The sequence below is a fragment of the Beta vulgaris genome, chromosome 3, assembly GCF_026745355.1.
Source record: "Beta vulgaris subsp. vulgaris cultivar EL10 chromosome 3, EL10.2, whole genome shotgun sequence".
NCBI lineage: Eukaryota > Viridiplantae > Streptophyta > Magnoliopsida > Caryophyllales > Amaranthaceae > Beta > Beta vulgaris.
Window position 1 is genome coordinate 38,053,432 of NC_079204.1, and position 19,493 is coordinate 38,072,924.

A 19,493-nucleotide genomic window follows, 5' to 3' on the forward strand; every position below is an offset into this window, starting at 1 on the left:
CATCTTAGTACTTGGGTACTTAAGCATAAGTCTTAAAAGGTAAGTTGGCACAGACCAGTTGCAGACCACTTGGGAACCAGATTCTTGAGGCGGTTATTCTCTGAATACTTGGTTTATTTTTCAAATTTCAAATTAGGAAAATAAATGAAGTGACGGTTGTAATTAAGGCAACTGCAGTTTGCGAAGACGGATATATCCGTTTGATTTTTTTTTCTTACCTTCTAATATATTCTTGCATGTGATCATACCTTCCTTATTTCTCTGTCATTATCTTTGATCACATATTTTCCTGATTTTTTTTCTTTAGTTGCGTACTCTCTTTCGATCAAACCCTACTTTCTTCTACTCCTTTCTTTCTCGAATTCTTGAAACACAAATTGTTCAAGTTTTCTTTTCTTGTTCTCAAGTGCTCACAACAGAGTAAATTCAGTCTCATCATGTCAAAAAGAAGGAGTTCAAGGTTGGTCGAAAAGGAGGTTGAAGAATCTCCTGAAATTGAAACAAAGCAAGCAAAGGAAGTGGTTGATCCGTTGTAGAAGAAGAGTTGAAGAAGAGGAAGAAGCACCTCTGATACGGAGGTCTTCAAAGAAGCCAGCCTGCAAAATCCACACTCAAAATCAACAACACCAAAATCACCACAAAATCTACCACCACAAAAGCGTTACTTCAAATCAACCGCCAAAACACCAAACACTACTCCCAAAATTACAAAAACCACCACTCCCAAAAACCTGTCACACCAAAATCAAAGGCTCCCTCTCCAAAACCGGTTAGGAGTCTAAGCCAGAGGAGTCGGAGAAGATAGAGGAGTCAGAATCTGAAAAGGAGTCGGAGCCGGTGGGTAGTCAGAACGAAAATCAGGAGTTGGAGGAAGAAGAAGTTGAGAAGGAGGATGTTGTAGTTGAAAAGGCAAAGAAGGTTGCCGCCAAGAAACCGCCATCAAAAGCGGTTAAGTCTGTTGAGAAGACGGTTACCAAACCCATTCCCACAAAACCGCCAGTCAAAACCACCAAGTCCAAAATCTCTACCCCTACAATCTCACCCAAACCAGTGGAGAAATTAAAGAAGAAGGAAGATGCTGATGTTGAGGGGGAAGTTTCTAAGAAGGAGGGTGTTAAGGCTGTGCAGCAAGGGCCTAGGATAAAGACGGTTGCTAGGAGAGTGCTGAATCTTCCAAAGGCAAGGAGATCATGGAGCAGGAACCAGAATCAGACCGGTCCCTGCTGACAAAAAGAGGAAGGTGCCTGCTACTGCTGCTCTGAGGGTTCTAAACCCAAGAAAAGTAAGTCTATTACCCTGCGCCTTTGTATGATTTGAGGGATAGGTCTATACTGGTTGAGTTTTCTGTTGCAAAGAGTTAGGTTATCAGAAATTCTTGCATGAGGTTAAGGAAGCCCTAGATTTTCAGAAATGGTCTGTGTTATTTGCCAAAGAACTTGATGTGTTTATGCCTTTGGTTGAGGAATTTTATGAACACCTGCATACTAAGGACGATGGGTCCTACTTTGCTTTTGTTAAGGGCACTCCCATTAATTTATCTGAGAAGAGTTTGGCTGAAATTCTCAAAGTCCCCACAAGGGACTGGATGAGTACTCAAGGGAGAACTGGCCCACAGTTAAAGGCCTCACAGCAGAACAGATCCAGACCAGGTTGTTCACTGGTCCTCCTGACCCTAAGCAGGGATACACCATTGGCCATTAAGGGAGCCAATCATGAGGATCTTTCATACCATAGCCTCAAAGATTGTGTTTCCAGAGCACAAGCCGCATGAGTGTTCGGTTGATGGATAGTGTTCTTATTTACTGTCTCATGGAAATATTCCAGTCAATCTCCCTGCTATGATTTGGGTCACATGATCTGCTGTGTGGAAAAGGCCAAGCATGCACTGCCCTATGGAGGATGGCTGACCTTAGTGTTCACTCATTGGAAAATTATATGGTGGGAGACTATGGCACCATGTCTCACCTTACGAATCAGATTATAGGTCAGAAGGGCATGTCATATGCAGGTGGTGTTCTGAAAATGAAAAGTGCAGCAAAGGGTGATGCTATTGGTGAAGGGACCAGTACGGAATCAGTTCAGGCTACTTATGCCTTGGTGAAGCAGTTGAGTGACCAGAATCAGATGATGCAGAATATGCTGAATAGTGCTTACTCAGCTTTGCACTGCTCTTCAGGAATCCTACAAGAGTTGAGGTTCGCCTTGACAAGGCTGGTATTCAGGAGAGAGGATTCTGAGGAAAAGGTGAGTCATCTCATGCTGCTGGTGATGAAGATGATGAAGAAGAGGAGGCAGAAGGGAGGAGGAAGAGCAAGAAGAAGAGGAGGAGGAAGAACATGAAGAAGATGCTTCAGAGAACCTTGAGGAGGAAGAAGATGATGGGACTGAAAATGACTCTGGAGCTGATTGATTTTTATTCTTTTCTTCTTACTATCTTTTGCTGCTAACCCTTCTTTTCTTAAACTTTTTATCTGGCTACCCCCCTTCCCAAATTACAAAAACAATTGATCTTCTGTAATTTGGTCTACTACTGGTCTGTAAGAACTCTTAATTATTAGGACAAGTAGCTTTTGGTACTCTGCAGGAACTTTGGTAGCATCAGCATCCCTAGAATGTTGTTTGAGCTCCCTATTTGGCTTGATTAGTAGTTATCTACTGCTTCTTTTATGTTCCTTTGATTGTACCCTTGTTTTTTCTTGATGATGCTAAAAGGGGGAAGCAGGTGTGAAGTTCTTGATCTTTTCCACCTAATCTTAGGGGGAAGTAGATCTGGTGCTATAACTAGTGTGTGTTGCAGCAACTAGAACAAGGCTGAGTGCCTTGTTAGTGGTGACAGACCAGAAGTGGTTTGGAATTGAGTGTATTCAAAGCACTTTACTTCTTTTCACCCTAATGACTTAGAAATAAGTCTGAACACTACTGATGTTCTTCTTGCGGAGCATGTTTAAGTCTAAGAGCTCTGAGTCTATATCGTATCTACTAGGTACTTAGAAACTCTTTCTTAAATGTGTCAGTTAGTTGTGAACTGGTGTACTTGTAAATGATGCTTAATCTGCAGGAACAGTACGAGACCAGTCTTTGAGTTCTTATCTTAAGAATTCAATTTGTTTGAAAAAGTTCCCAAACTAATGATATTATTTGCAGGGGGAACTTCAGGGTTTGTCATCATCAAAAAGGGGGAATTTGTTATGTTCCCTATTTTGAGTTTTGAATGATGACAAACCACATTGAACTTAAATATTGCATGCATGTTTTGTTTCATGTGTAGGTGCCAAAGTACGAGTTCAATGGATGAAAGACGAAGCTAGTGAAGCCAAGTCTTGAAGAATTGCATGAAGACCAAGATCAAGTTGTAGCTTTTAGGTCTTAGATGTAATCTAAGTGGTATAAAGGTTTTATGCACTATAAAGGTTTGAAACTAGAGAGATGAGGTAGTTGTGGATGACAAGAAACATCGGATATTGTCATACACAACTACAAGTAAAACTTGGTTGATTGGAACAATCTGGGAACAGATCTGAACCAGTCCTCTAAGATTTACTTCATGCATTCGTATTTTAGGAAAGTTCTTTCCGAGTAAAATTGATTTTCAAAATACACGGATGCATGGTTTGTATGTGAGCAAGATTTCTTAAATATGGTAAGTGTGTTATATGATATTATACTGAGTATATTTTCCTTGGAATTTTTTCTACTTCCAGGAAAGTATACTCACATAATATCATGTAAATTTACTTACCAAAGGCTTATTTAAGGTGTTTGCTAACATCAAACTTAAGCTTTTGCACGATAATTTTGAGTATTCTCTCAGCAAAAGTATTCTCTCTCAAGTACTCAAACCTAGCATAAACCCTAATACCACATAGATCTTAAACTACTCTCATTCTAAGCATATTAGGCTGTTTTGCTCGTGAGAGAAAAACTTGTTGTATTTGAGCATCCTGTGAGTTCAGGTTGCTGGGGAAGTTGATCAGGGATCAATTTCATTTGAACCATCATAGTTGGTGGTGAGTCGAACTTCAGAGGTGGAGTTGGGGAATCATCTTGTGCATAGGTGCATAAGTGATTGAGTGTAATTCTTTTGTTATTCTGAGTTGATTAATAAAAGAGTGAGTGAGTGGAGGACGTAGACTTAGTTGAAGTCGAACCTCGTTAAATCCTTGTATTGTTTATTCATTGCTTTTATTTCCGCTGCTAGAGAACTGCTTCTTTACTGTTCTTACAATAATCGAAAAAGTTGCAACATTCACACAATCACTCAATTCTCCCCCCTCTTGAGTGTCTCTTGCACTTACAATGATCTTCTTTATGATGCAATTCTTGAATGTAGAGATGAACGTAAAAAACGTGAACAAACTGAACAAGTCTTAAAGGTTTGCAAAGAACACATAGAATGGCTTAAGAAAACGAGAACAGATGTTGAAACAAGATTCTTTGATTTATTTGATAAAAACTTAAAAATCAAAGAATACTATGAAAGTTTGAAAAATGAAAATTATCTAATCAATTTAGAGATTTCACATTTGAAGGAGTTTCTCCCTGTTCTAAGTTCCTTTGATATAAGATCAACTCCTTTGAAAGGTTACAGATCTGAGATTGAAAATTTGAATAAAGAAAAAATTTCTTTAAAGGAACAGATCTGCAATCTTAAAAAGGAACTGGTTGTAGCAAGGAACAGAGGCAAAACGATGGCTGTTCCTAAGTGGATTGAGAAACCACAGACCAAAAGAAAAGAAGGTCTTGGTTTTGAGAACTACAAGAAAAGGAACAAGACAAAAAAATATGTAGATCTACCTAGTGACAAATTCTGTATGTACTGTGGAAAGGTAGTTCACTACATAAATCAATGCAAACTAAAATCTGAAATGATTGGCAAGAATGTGAAGATAAGTAACAAGAAATGGGTTGTCAAATCAAGTCATAGTCAAGAACAGGAACCCACGAAAGAAGGGGTTCCTACAACTAACAATTAGTTGATTTTTGCAGGTTGGAGTGAGGGGGAACAACACATGGTATCTTGATAGTGGTTATTCCAAGCACATGACAGGAGACAAAACTAAGTTTCTCTCACTCACAACCTATGAAGGTGGTAGTGTAACATTTGGTGACAATAAGAAAGGTAACATAGTTGCCATGGGAAAGGTTGGTAAGTCACCACTACACTCCATTGAAAATATATTTTTAGTTGAAGGTCTAAAACATAATCTATTAAGTATTCCTCAATTGAGTGACAAGGGAAATACTGTAAAATTTGATAAAGAAAAATGCTTGATCATCAACATTAAAACTAAGAAAGTTATCTTGGAAGGAACAAGGAAAGGGAACACATATATTGTGGATCTTGACCTTGTTCCTAAAATCAATTTAACTTGTCTTAGTGTTATTGAAGATGATTAACTTCTTTGGCACAAGCGTCTAGGACATGCTAGCTTTTCATTACTTGAGAAACTTAGATCAAAAGATCTTGTTTTAGGATTACCATCCATAAAATTTCATATTGATCAAGTTTGTGATGCATGTGCACGAGGTAAGCAAGTAAGATCCTCTTTCAAATCTAAAATGATAGTAAGTACCACTAAACCATTAGAACTAATTCATATGGATTTATGTGGACCTATGAGAATTCAAAGTAGAAGTGGAAAGAGGTATGTATTAGTTATTGTAGATGACTACTCTAGGTATACTTGGGTTATTTTTCTCACTAGCAAAGATGAGACTTATGATGAGTTCCTTGTCTTTGCTAAAAGATTTCAACACTTGAGTGGTCATAAAATAATGCATATTTGATCAGATCATGGCAAAAAATTTGAGAATTATAAATTTGATGACTTAAGCAGAGATAATGGCCTAGATCATAATTTTTCTGCCCCTAGAACACCACAACAAAATGGTGTTGTAGAAAGGAAAAATAGAACTTTGGAGGAAATGTCTTGAACAATGTTAATTGCTAGTGAGCCTCCAAGGAACTTTTGGGCTGAAGCTGTTAATACTGCTTGTCACATAATTAATCGTGCCATGATGAGACCTATCATTAACAAAACTCCTTATGAACTTTATTTTGGAAAGAAACCCAATATCACTTATTTTAGAACATTTGGTTGCAAGTGTTTTGTGCATAATAATGGAAAAGAAAATCTTGGGAAATTTGATGCAAGGAGTGATGAAGCAATATTTTTAGGATACTCATCACATAATAAAGCTTATAGAGTATATAACAAGATAAGTATGTGTGTTGAAGAGAGTATTCACGTAATCTTTGATGAATCTGACAATAACAATCCAAGCATACAGGTTGATGACTATGAGATTGGGTTGGTACAACCAAGTGAGAAAAATGCAGATTCAAATGAAGAAGAAGAAGTAAAAGAGGAAAGGAACGAAGAAATTGGAGATAATCACATCGATGATGTTCCTGTTCCTCAAGGAGGAGAAGATGCTCTTGTTCCTCAAGATGAAGGAATAGAGTCTACCGAGTTTAACAGAAGAACAACTGATCACAGTTCCTCATCTACTCAAGGAACTCACGAGGAACAACATGTTCCTATAAGCGAGTTTCAACCAAAACCTTGGAAACTACAAAAGTCACATCCAGTGGAACTCATAATCAGCGACATATCCAAAGGTACGCAAACTAGATCTCAGTTAAGGAACTTTTGTGCATTTCATGCGTTCCTATCAATGATGGAACCAAGAAATCATGAAGAAGCCCTAACTGACTCTGATTGGATCACTGCCATGCAAGCTGAATTAAATGAGTTAGAAAGAAACAAGGTATGGCATCTAGTTCCCTCATCTAAACAACAAAAAGTAATTGGCTTTAAATGGGTGTTTAGAAACAAACTAGATGAATATGGAACCATTGTGAGGAACAAAGCTAGACTTGTGGTAAAAGATTATAATCAACAATAAGGAATAGACTATGAAGAAACCTTTGCTCCAGTAGCTAGATTAGAAGCCATTAGAATTTTAATTGCATTTGCTGCTTACATGGGATTTAAATTATATCAAATGGATGTTAAGTGTGCATTTTTAAATTAATATTTAAATGAAGATGTATATGTTGAACAACCCCCAGGCTTTGAAAACAGTAATCTCCCAAACCATATCTACAAGCTTGATAAAGCTCTTTATGGGTTAAAACAAGCGCCTAGATCTTGGTATGAAAGATTATCTAAGTTCCTTTTAGAAAACAATTTTAAAAGAGGAAAGGTTGATAAAACCTTGTTCCTAAAATCGAAAGGAACTGACATTTTACCTGTTCAAATATATGTTGATGACATCATATACGGAGCAACAAATGAAACATTGTGCAAAGAATTCTCAAATCTCATGAGTAATGAATTTGAAATGAGTATCATGGGTGAGTTAAATTTCTTTCTTGGATTACAAATCAAACAAACTGAAAAGGGAATAATTTTTCACCAACAAAAATACATAAAGGAACTATTGAAGAAATATGGCCTCGAAAACTCAAAGATAAATCACACTCCTATGGGAACTTCAACTAGATTAGATGAAGACTCTATAGGAACAAGTGTTGATCAAACAAAATATAGAGGCATGATTGGTTCACTTTTGTATCTAACTGCTAGTCGTCCAGACATAGCTTTCAGTGTTGGTTTGTGTGCTAGATTTCAAGCAAATCCAAAAGAGTCTCATCTAACTGCCGTGAAGAGAATTCTTAGATATCTTAAAGGAACAGATGATCTTGGACTCTACTATCCAAGAAGTGATACATTTGAGCTAAGAGGATATGCGGATGCAGATTATGCTGGAGATCTTGTAAATAGGAAAAACACCTCAGTTATGGTACAATTCCTTAGTCATAGTGTAGTTTCTTGGAGTACCAAGAAACAAAGTTGCTTTATCCACTGCTGAAGCAGAATATGTAGCAGCAACTACATGTTGCTCGCAAATGCTTTGGATAAAACAACAACTTAGTGACTATGGAATAAACTTTGATTGTGTTCCTATTTATTGTGATAATACTAGTGCTATTAGTATTTCTAAAGATCAAGTGCATCATTCCAGAGTTAAACATATACACAACTGTCACAAGTTAAACAACTCACAAATGTCACATAATACTCCCCTTACTGTTCCTAAGGTAAAGAAACATGCATGATATGAAAAACATTGATATGTAGCATTAGTTGTTCCTATAGCACAAGTTCCTTAGCATTTATTTTCCTTCCAAAAATTAAAAACTCATAAAAATTCCAAAAATCCGAAAAATCTCAAAAATATAGGAATCAAATTTAATTAAATCTTGATTCTCATTTATCTTCTTTTCGTTTTTTTATTGGTTTTATTTTTTCCCGCGTGTACAAAAACACTGTTACATGCATCCCCTTCCCTCTTTAATTCATCTTTCTAGAAACCGTGTTCCTTAAACTCTTCATCTTCGCCATTAACGAAACTCCTCACACCTCTTCACAACCATAAAACCCAATCCTACTTCACATCATGGCAAAAACCTTACGAAATTCTCCTTTTACAACCTCAAAAACTCCCAACTCCACTAAAATGGAAAACTCTCCTTCTCCTACCAAAACCCTCGAAATTAAACAAAATCAAGAAACACCCATTAATGAGCAAAAATTAGAATCTCCAAGAAGGAGTATGCGAAGAAGGAATTAATAGGGGAGGATGATGAAGAAGAGTCCCCGGAACAAACTCAGGGGGAAGAAGAAATCACTCATATTCCTTCCAAAGGAACTGTTGCTTCTTCTTCAAAGAAACGGGTTGAAAAAAGCGAATCACGGTATGTGTTAGGTTTTTGCGTAGATCTAGAATGGGCAAATAATGTGAAATTTATGAATTAACAGACATTCTAAAGGAACAGGGTATGGAATTCTCTTTGAATTTGCTTTTAACAATGCCTCTTGTTCCTTTAGCAATGGATGAATTCTGTGCAAATTTTACCAAACACTGATGGTCTTTGCACAACTGAAGTTAGGGGAGAAGAAAATTAAGTTTAATCAAGAAACATTAGGAAAAGTTTGGGAAGTTCCTTGCCAAGGAACAGATTTGTATTTTAAAAAGAAGGAACTGTTTCTTTCCCTAATTTTCCTCAGGATAAAATTGTTGAACTATTTGGAGGAACTGCTGGTCAGAACAAATTAAACCATAACCTACTCTCTCCAATTCACAAAGTCCTGTTCAATTTGGTATGGAGAGCACTCATTCCTCGCACTGAAAAGAGGAATGAAGTGGGTCTCTTAGACATGTGCTATATGTTCTGTTTAGACCACCATATACAAATCAACTTTGCCTCTTTGTTTATACAACACCTTACCCACTGTATAGAAAACAATTGGTTGTTGGTTATGGCGCCTTGATTACATCCTCCTTCATCATTTTGAAGTTAAACTTACTGGTTGGCCCACTTTAGGAGTTAAGAAGGAAATATCTTGAATGAGAAAACTCTTAATGGATTGGATCTCTCTGTCCAAGAGGGAGTACTCACTCAAGGGAGAACAGCTCCCAGTTCCTCTAGCAAGAGGAAACTGCCTAAGGTAGTTGTTGAGGAACTGGAAGATGTTATTTGGAGGAACCCATTCCTATACCAAAGGAACCTACACCAAAGAGGCGCAAACACATTGCCAAAAAGCCTACCCCTCCTGTTCCTAAGAGAGTGAGGCAGAGCACTAGATTGAAAATTGCTCTTTCTGCCTCTATTCCTTCCAACAAGGACTCACCTTTAGCCCTTTCTGATGTGGAGGAACAGGAACACCACTCTCTCAAGGAACCCACTCCACCATCATCTCCAAAGCTTTCTGTTCCTCTCACCAAACTATCCTCTATCTCTCCCTCATCCTTTTCTGTTCCTTCCAGTTTTGAACAGATTAAGGATGAGTTGACTGGACCTAACCCTTTTCTACCACCTCTACAGATCTTCCACCACCACCACCTTTTCTTCCTCCCATTTACACCACCTACCATTTTCTTCTACTCCAGAACTGATGGCTTCAAATAACCTACCCAGTTCCTCCACCAAAACCTCCTACTGCCTCTTCAAAGGTGAGGAACAAGTTCCTTCGGATGATTGTGGCTGGGTAACGAAGTTTGTCTTCCTGCAAACACATGATAAAATTTTATAATCACCTTCACTGGACCTTGATGACAAAACTGACAAAATGTGGGTTATGAAAGTTCTAAGTGATACGTGGTTGAACAACAGAAGAAAATGGAGACAATGGCCCTCGCCCTTGAAAGTTTGCAGAAGAAGGTTGGTGAAAACCATGGCGAAGTGATGAAAAAACTGGAGGATATGGTAGAAGAAGAAGTTGTTGAGGAACACAATTCCCCTTCCCTTTCTTAGTTCTTAGTTCCTGTTTCCTTTCGAGGAACAAGACTGTTGTTTAGTTTCTTTTCTTTTTCTTTCTTTTTTTTTTTTTGGAACAAGTGCTATATAAAAATAACTTTTTGCTATTATGTCTGTGTTTGTGATTATTTGTGCATAATTTCTTCCTTGGAATGGCTAGTATTTTGTGATTGATGTTTGAGCAAGTTTATCCTTTGCAATTCTAACTTAACCAAAATTGGTGCTTGCTTATGGTCTTAAGGTCTTACAACCAATTATAACTTCACGCAGAGTCTACTCTTTTTGAGGATGACAAAGGGGGAAAAGATTTAAGGAACAAACTGTAAATAAAAAATCAAAGGCTAAGTTAAATGAAAAATCAAAAATAGGTTAAGGTAAATGAAAAATCAAAATTCAAACATTAAGTAGGTTACTTAATTTTGTTTTATTTTTCATTTTCTGCTTTATTGTTTTATCTTTCATTCACTTATATTATTTGTTATTTCCTTAGTTTGTACCTTTGTTGTCATCATCAAAAAGGGGGAAATTTTTGAACCCTAGTTTTGATGATGACAAAGAAACAAAGATGCAAACTAAGTAGTGAACTAATGAGTTATTTAAGTGTATGATTTTTAAGGTATCAATGAAAGGAACAAAGAGAATATAAGTCAAGGAAGAAGTCAAGTAAGAATTTCGAAGCTAAGTGAAGATGTTTCCAAAGTTGATACTGGAGCAGCATTGGATCAAGAAGAATAAAAGCAAGGCGTTTTATTTTCTAGTTCCATTGTAAAAGGAACAAGTAAGATGGTAAGGAACATTGGTATCTTATTTGAGAATGAGATTTGTTCCTTTGTAAGGAACAAACTAAATGGCACTAATACGAATCTGTTAAAGGAACTTAACATGTAAAAGGAACTAGACTTAGGCTTGAAGCAGTATAACGGTTCATTATGAAGTTGAGTAAGTCATGCCTAAATAATAGGAAACCGTTTTTATCTAAGTAAAAATCAGTTTTATAAAAAACTTTTTAGAAAAGATTTTGTTTTTCGAAAAAGAAAAGAAAATAATTATCGGTTTTTAAGAGGATTTTATTTAAAAGATAATATTTTCTTAAAGATTAAAATTCAGTTTTAAATCTGTTTTAAAGTTAACTGATTTTCGGATAAAGCTCAAGAAACTCCTAATCTTTAGGAGTAGTGACTAAAACATGTCCACGTCCAAAAAGAGATCATGGGATCATGGGATATGTTAAAGAACGTGTTCCTTAAGGGAAGGAACATCATGGGATAATGGATTTAACATGAACTCAATTTTAATTCCCACGTTCTATATGTTTGTCACTATAAATATTGAAGTCTAAATAAGTTCCAAATGTGTCTGACTAAGTAATTAAGTGAGTTTAACTAATTAAGTGTCAGTGCCTTCATTCTCTCATAATAGCCATTTATTCTTTGCTTTCTTACTCTAATTCCACTAAGCTTATTCGATCAATTGTATTTTGGTTTTTGGGGGTAAGGGGACTTTGAGTGAATTTCTGTAAGAGAGAAGCTTTGAGTAAAGCTAGTAAGAGTGAGAAAACTTCGAGTGAAGTTGAGAGGAACTACTGTTAAGGGAACAGTGGCTCAGGAACTTGAGTTTAGGAACTCAGGGTGTGGCTCGAAAATCGAATTAGGTTGTAACAAAGTTGTTTGGCCTAATTAGTGAAAGAGTTGAGTTTAAAATCCCTAGTGGTCAAGGTTGTTTCTTCTTGTTGGGCCCAAGAAGTTTTTCCTCGTAAAAATCCCTTGTGTTCCTCTAGTTGTTTATTTGTTTAAGTTTAAATTTCCGCAAAAAGTTACGTTTATTTCTACACATACAATTCACCCCCCCCTCTTGTAGTGTTCCTAGGGAAATAACAGGTCCCGTTCTAGAGTTTCGTGTAAGGCATCAACTTGTCCTCTAGGAGTGAACTCACCAGTTGCCTCCTTTTCCTTCAAGCCAATCTGCATAAGGATAAGAGAGAAAGACTCGTGAGCGCACAAGTTATATTATTTTGTATACCTTATCAAAAACTTATTATATGTACTTACAATGGCATTAGCTATCTGTTTTGTTCCGGGATTAAATATGACTCTCTGTCCCTTTGCATCAACCCCATGCATGGAACACCACCAATCGAGCACTCTATCTGGTTGCCGAGGCTGTGCAACTGTCGTCGTAGAGCTAGTGCCCGATGCCGTGGTCGACGCAATCGTGGGGTAATGGCTATAAATCCACGATTCTCTCGCCTGACCATACGACTGAGAACCCAGATGGTGATAATACTTCCTAGCTTTTGCATTCGCGCTATTTTTCTCACGAGATGCCTGAAACACACAAATATAAACAAAGGTTAGATATGGCGTTATACAATAATATTGGATCTAAAAGTATTAAATCTTAGCTAGTAAAATATTCTTACAACAGCTTCCGGGGTTTTTTTTGTGCAACAAATGCATGCCACTACTCAGGTGTGATATGCCTCCATATTTGATATGGAAACTTGGAGGGCGCCTCAAATGATGTGTCCGGTGAAGCCTCAGAAGAAGAATGTGTTGCTCCCCCATAGATGTTCTTCTTCTTTGTACCCCCGACTTTTCTCTGCTTTGTGATCCACCCTGATGCATAAAGATTTAGACACCAAGAGCATTCAAGTTAAGAAAGAACAAAGATAAGAAAGATGTATCAAACCGGTTCGAACTAATCGAACAACCACCACTTTCCACTAACCAAAGTACCACCAATCAAGACCAAACTATAACAATGAGCTTCTAGTTTGAGTCTACTTTGTGATTCAATCACCAAATCAACGTTTAGATGATCAAATTAGCAAAGGTTTGATAAGATGTCAAAACTGACCGAAATAAACACTATGCACACAGCATAGTATTTTGGGCATAAAAGTTTCACTTTTCATTCAATTGATCTAATTTCAAAAGGATTACAAAGTAAACTTATATGGCTACAACATGTCCAAAATTCAGCTCATTTGGACGTCATTTTCTATGCCAACTAGGACAATAAAATAAGAGAAACAAAAACTAAAACTGTTACAGCACACTTCTAATGATTAGCTAAGCTACCCTATTGGACGAGGGAAAACAGAAAAACTACCAATTGGATATTAAAATAAATATCTTAAAGTAAATATCCTCAAAATCTTAAGCCAATTGGAGAATTAAAAAGCCTTGCCCAAAACAGAAGAATGGATGGGCTGCTGAACGTGTAACTGGGCAGAATAGCTTTCCTTGCTTTGAAGTCTCTTCTTCTCATTTGCTATGGCTTCTTTAGCCCATGTGAACTTCACATGGTCTTCTACACTTCCCTAAGATCAGCTACAAGCTTGAGGTGGCTTGGAATTGCAGCAAAATACTCCTCCTTAAGCTTAATACAAATCGGATTACAAGAGAAATAAGCTAGTTTAGCTCTAAACATGATTAGCTTAACTTAAACATGTAATTAGGCTAGTTAATCACCTACTAAACTTGATTATCAATACCTAATGATGATTAAGGTATCATTAGTACTAATTAATCTTGCTTAAAAGGAGATTAGCAAAAGATTAACCTAATTAAGATGCTTAAGTAGAGTTTTAGGGAAAACCGAGCTAGTTAAACTTATTACCACCTTGATCAGAGCAAATTAAGCCCTTAAAGATCTTAATAATCCTCAATATTAACCAAACCCAGAAATTAAACAAACTTATGATTAATTTCGAGATCAAGTCAGATGCATATGCTTCACACCCCGACACTAGCTTGGCCTTGAAGTCTCGGAACCTCTGGGTAACTGCGGAGAGAAACACATTCTTCTTGGCTTCATCATTTGCAATATGGAATTGATTCTACAAAAAACGCATTTCACAAATTAGTAAATATTACATAGTATATTTTACTAAAGTGTTAAGATTCTAAATGTTATTGTACACGAAGCTTACCATAGTGTCTTCCCAAATCATCTTTTTCAAAGACTCGGGCACCTCTTTCCATGAGTGGAGAATGGAGAGCTTATGCATGCGAATCCCAACTTGCATGGCATACTTTTGACGCCATTTCCCACAAGGTTGCCCCAAATGATCGTACTCCAAACTCATTAGGGTGGGTTTCCCTAGTGACTTTGTAGGTCCCCTTCCTTTCCTCTTTTTCGTCTCCAAGTTCTTACTTGGCCTTTGTAAACCTTTTTCTTCACGGCGAGCCTTAACCAATTGCCGCCGTTCCTTTTCGTAATTGAAACACTCATCCTCGGTCGTGTGTTCTGCACTCGTATCCATATGCACCTCCGGTATGTCCCTGAAATTGTACAAACATACGCATTAATAAAAAAAACACATTTAGGGCGGGAGGGGGTTGTGCAGTGGGGAGGGGGCAGCAGAGGGAGGGGGGAGCAGGGGGGCAACAGTGGGGAGGGGAGGGGGCTGTGCAGTGGGGAGGGGGGCAGGGGAAGTGGGAGGGGGCTGTGCAGGGCAGTGGGGAGGGGGTGTGTGGGAGGGGAGGGGTGCAGCAGGGAGGGTGTGCAGTAGGGGGAGGGGGAGGGGTGCAGCATGGGGTGTGCAGGGAGGGTGTGCAGTAGTGGGAGGGGTGCAGCAGGGGGAGAGGAGGGGTGCAGCAGGGGAGGGGTGCAGCAGGGGAGGGGGCAGCAGTGGGAGGGGGTGCAACAGGGAGAGGGGTGCAGCGGGGGGGGGGCAGCAGTGGGAGGGGGTGCAACAGGGAGAGGGTGCAGCGGGGGGGGGGCAAGCAGGGGAGGGGAAGGGAGTGGGGGAGGGGTGCAATGGGAGCGAAAAGGCCAAAATAGGCCGGAAATGGCCTTTTCGTTCCCGAAATGCAACCAACAACAAATTAAAGCCTAACAATCTACACACTAGTTATATTATACCTCATATAATCATGTTCAAAGAAAATTTGGGTTAAATCACTCGATAAGTACGATTTGGGAGCGAAAAGGCCAAAATAGGCCGGAAATGGCCTTTTCGTTCCCGAAATGCAACCAACAACAAATTAAAGCCTAAAATCTACATACTAGTTATATTATACCTCATATAATCATGTTCAAAGAAAATTTGGGGTTAAATCACTCGATAAGTACGATTTGGGAGCGAAAAGGCCAAAATAGGCCGGAAATGGCCTTTTCGTTCCCGAAATGCAACCAACAACAAATTAAAGCCTAAAATCTACATACTAGTTATATTATACTCATATAATCATGTTCAAAAAATTTGGGGTTAAATCACTTGATAAGTACATTTTGGGAGCGAAAAGGCCAAAATAGGCCAAATAGCGGAAATGGCCTTTTCGTTCCCGAAATGCAACCAACAACAAATTAAAGCCTAAAATCTACACACTAGTTATATTATGCTCATATAATAATGTTCAAAGAGAATTTGGGGTTAAATGACTCGATAAGTACGATTTGGGAGCAAAAAGGCCAAAATAGTTACAAATTGGAGAAATTACACAAACCTGAGTTTATGTCTCATGATTTATTGAGCTTCCACCGTTTCTTAGGATCCTCAAGTACATGTATCCCTTCCGTGTGATCTACACGCATATAGTTCTCCGACATTTACATCATCTTCCACACTAATTTCAGGATAGGTAAAAGGGGGAGGTCCTCAAATGCATCATATTCTTCCTCATTATCAACATCACCAATACCGAGGATACTCCTTTTACCAGGTACAACAATTGACCACTTATGATCAGCAGGATCAGTTACAAAAAATACTTGCTTGACTTGTGATGCAATTACAAATGGCTCCTCAGTTTCACGTAGACGACTAAGGTCAAGAGAGTGAACCGCAAGGATCATCGTTTCTTACACAACGTCGATTATGTCAACCCACTTGCAACACAAGAGGCAAATATTAAAAGTACAGTAGTCCAGCTCCCATATTTCTTGTATTCGCCCATAATAGTTGCTTTCAGCATGTACAGGCGACTTATCTTTCGAGCTTGCATATTGTGTAGACGACGCCACAAGTGAAACACCACTATTTTGTTGCGATCTTGACTTCAGATCTTGACGTTCAGTCCAAAACGTATACCCATTAATATCATAACCCTCATAAGAGCGTACAGTTCACGAGGACCAAATGCTAACCACTTGACTGTTTCAGGAACACTTTCATCCAAATCATTGAGTACTCGTTTATGAAACCAATCAATGAAAGTCTTGTTATGCATTTGCGTCAATGCCCTCACTCCTTTTCCAGGATTGCTAACACGTAATTCCTCCATATGTTCACTTAAATAAGGATGGACATCTGGTACGTGATGCAATACAAATAAGTGAGCTTGTTTACGCTTTTCTAGGAAGGTGTGATCAATTTTGAACCAATTGTACCCTTGCCCTCAAGTCTGCCCTCGTGTCGGGATGTCGGAAGTCCAACAGGATCAACACTAGCAAAATACTCAGCCACAAAATTACTGATCTCTTCACCCACAATCCCTTGAATTATACTACCTTCTGGTTGTGCAGGATTCCGAACTTTATCCTTCAAAGTTCCCATATATCTCTCAAAAGGATAGCACCACCTCAAAAACACTGGACCACACAGCTTAATTTCTCGAACTAGATGGACAATGAGATGGACCATAATGTCAAAGAATGCGGGGGGGAAATACATCTCAAATTTGCATAGAGTTTCAACTACTCTGGCTGCAAGGAATCGAGGGTCGACGGGTCTAGGACTTTGCTGCAGATTGTATGAAAAAATGAACACAGTTCTGTAATGGTGTGCCTCACATGCTTTGGAAGTATCCCACGAATTGCAATCGGTAAGAATACTTGCATCATGACATGACAATCGTGCGATTTCATACTCGATAACTTCAACTCACCATTTAAGGTAACAAAGCGCTTCATATTCGATGAGTAGCCTGGGGACCTTAATGCCATACAATGACTCGCAAAAAATCCGTTTCTCTGCACGCGACATCGTGTAGCAAGCTGGTGGCAAATAATTCTTCTCCGAATCCTCCACCTTTTTACTTTTCTGAGTTTCATCATCAACCCTTTCCTCCCCTCTTTTCTTCTTCCTTCCGTCCCTTTTCTGAGCCCACAACTCTGGTCGAATCCCCTCTTTTTCCAAGTAAAGTCGTGACGCCTTAACATCTTTTGTCTTGCCCGGAATATTCATAAGTGTCGCGATAATAGCTTCACAAACATTCTTCTCTATGTGCATGACATCCAAACAATGTCTGACCTTTAGATCTTTCCAATATGGGAGTTTCCAAAAAATGGACTGTTTTTTCCATAATCCTGTAGGTCGATCAACCTCACTAGCAGGTTTACCAAAGACTGTTTCAATGCCCTTCACCTGATTATAAACTTCAGTACCAGTTAATGGTCTATGAGCAACTTCTTCTTCAACCGTCCCATCGAATGCCTTCTTCTTAAACCGATAGGGATGGTCGCGGCTGAGGAGCCTTCGTGTGCGCATATACACATGTTTGCAGCCCTTAAGGTGTGTAGATTTCATGTCATCTAAACAAATCGGGCAAGGTTGTTTTCCTTTAGTCTTATACCCAGATAAGTTCCCATAAGCTGGATAATCGTTCATAGTAAAAAAAAAAGGATGGCACGCAGAGTGAACATCTCATTAGCATACGCATCAAATACTAACACTCCTTCGTTCCACATCTTCTGTAAATCTTCAACAAGCGGCTGAAGGTATACATCTATGTCATTTCCAGGTTGTTTGGGCCCCGATATAAGAAGCGACACATCATGTACTTGCGTTTCATGCACAACCAAGGAGGCAAGTTGTAAACCACTAAAACTACTGGCCATGTACTATGCTGCGAGCTGAGATTGCCAAAAGGGTTCATGCCATCCGTACATAATCCAAGCCTCAGATTCCTATCCTCATTACCAAATGACTTATGCACCCTTTGATAGTTTTCCACTCAGGCGAATCAGCCGGATGCTTGAGCAGACCGTCTTTCTTCCTACGATCTGCATGCCACCTCAAATTCTTCGCATCTCCTTTAATTGAGAACATGCGCTTAAATCTAGGTATTATGGGTAGATACCACAACACCTTGGCTGGTGGTCCTTCACTACCTCCAGCTCCTTCACGCTTGTACCTCGACAATCCACAACGTGGACACTCATGTAAATGGTCATACTCATTACGATAAAGCACACAATCGTTACACTAGTACAGAAAAGACAATTTGCGTCGGATGTGAGGACCTATTTGCGTCGGACTATGGTGCGACGTCAAAGACCTCGACGCAAATGACTCAGAAACGATCTGCGTCGTATGCGGAAATGACGCAGATTAGTTAGCTATTTGCGTCGCATGTTGTATACGGTGCGACGCAGACTACCCAACCCAACACCAAGCTCAAAGGGTAATGTGCGTCGCACATCGCCTAGAGTGCGACGCAGATGAGTGATTTGCGTCGCACCTTGGGCTACTTTTTTTTTTTTTAAATAAAAAAACTTGGAATGGTACAACAACAGAGATACAACAACTCAAGAATACTGCTGTGCTTTTCGAGTGCAGATCTGATGAAGATAAAGAGAAAAGGAGAAGAAAAAATATGAAACGAACAACTAATGTAATACAATCAACAACTAATGCAATACAAAAAATTAGAAAAATTAGGAACTAAAAACAAAATCAAGAAGCGAACACATCGTGAAATTAGAAAAAATATGTACAAAATCATGAACTAAAAACAACAAAGAAATTAAAAAAAAAGTGCAGATCTGATGCGTTCTTGTTAATCTTCGATGACGGGAGATCTAAAACCTTCTGGCTTCTCGATGGCGACCGCAACAGCAACAAACTCCGACGTTATGAAGTGCAACAGACGAAATTAGTGTGACGAGGAGAAAGAGATTGAAGCACGAACTCCGACGTATTTTCACTGCAAATTTTCAAACTTTTACTCAAAATCAATAACAATTATCACAAACAGAAATTAATCAACATTCAACTGATGAAGATAAAGAGAAAAGGAGAAGACACAACGGAGGGTGAGAACGAGCGACTCAAAAATCAAAATCGAGTTGAAATCGCTGAAATTATGCTCAAATTATATGACGATTTTGCCGTTGAACAAAGGCGATTTTTGTTATTGAGGATATCGACTGTTCTGTCGACCTTTCGGATCGGAAGATTAACACTACTAATTATCACTACAACAGAGGTTTGAGGAGA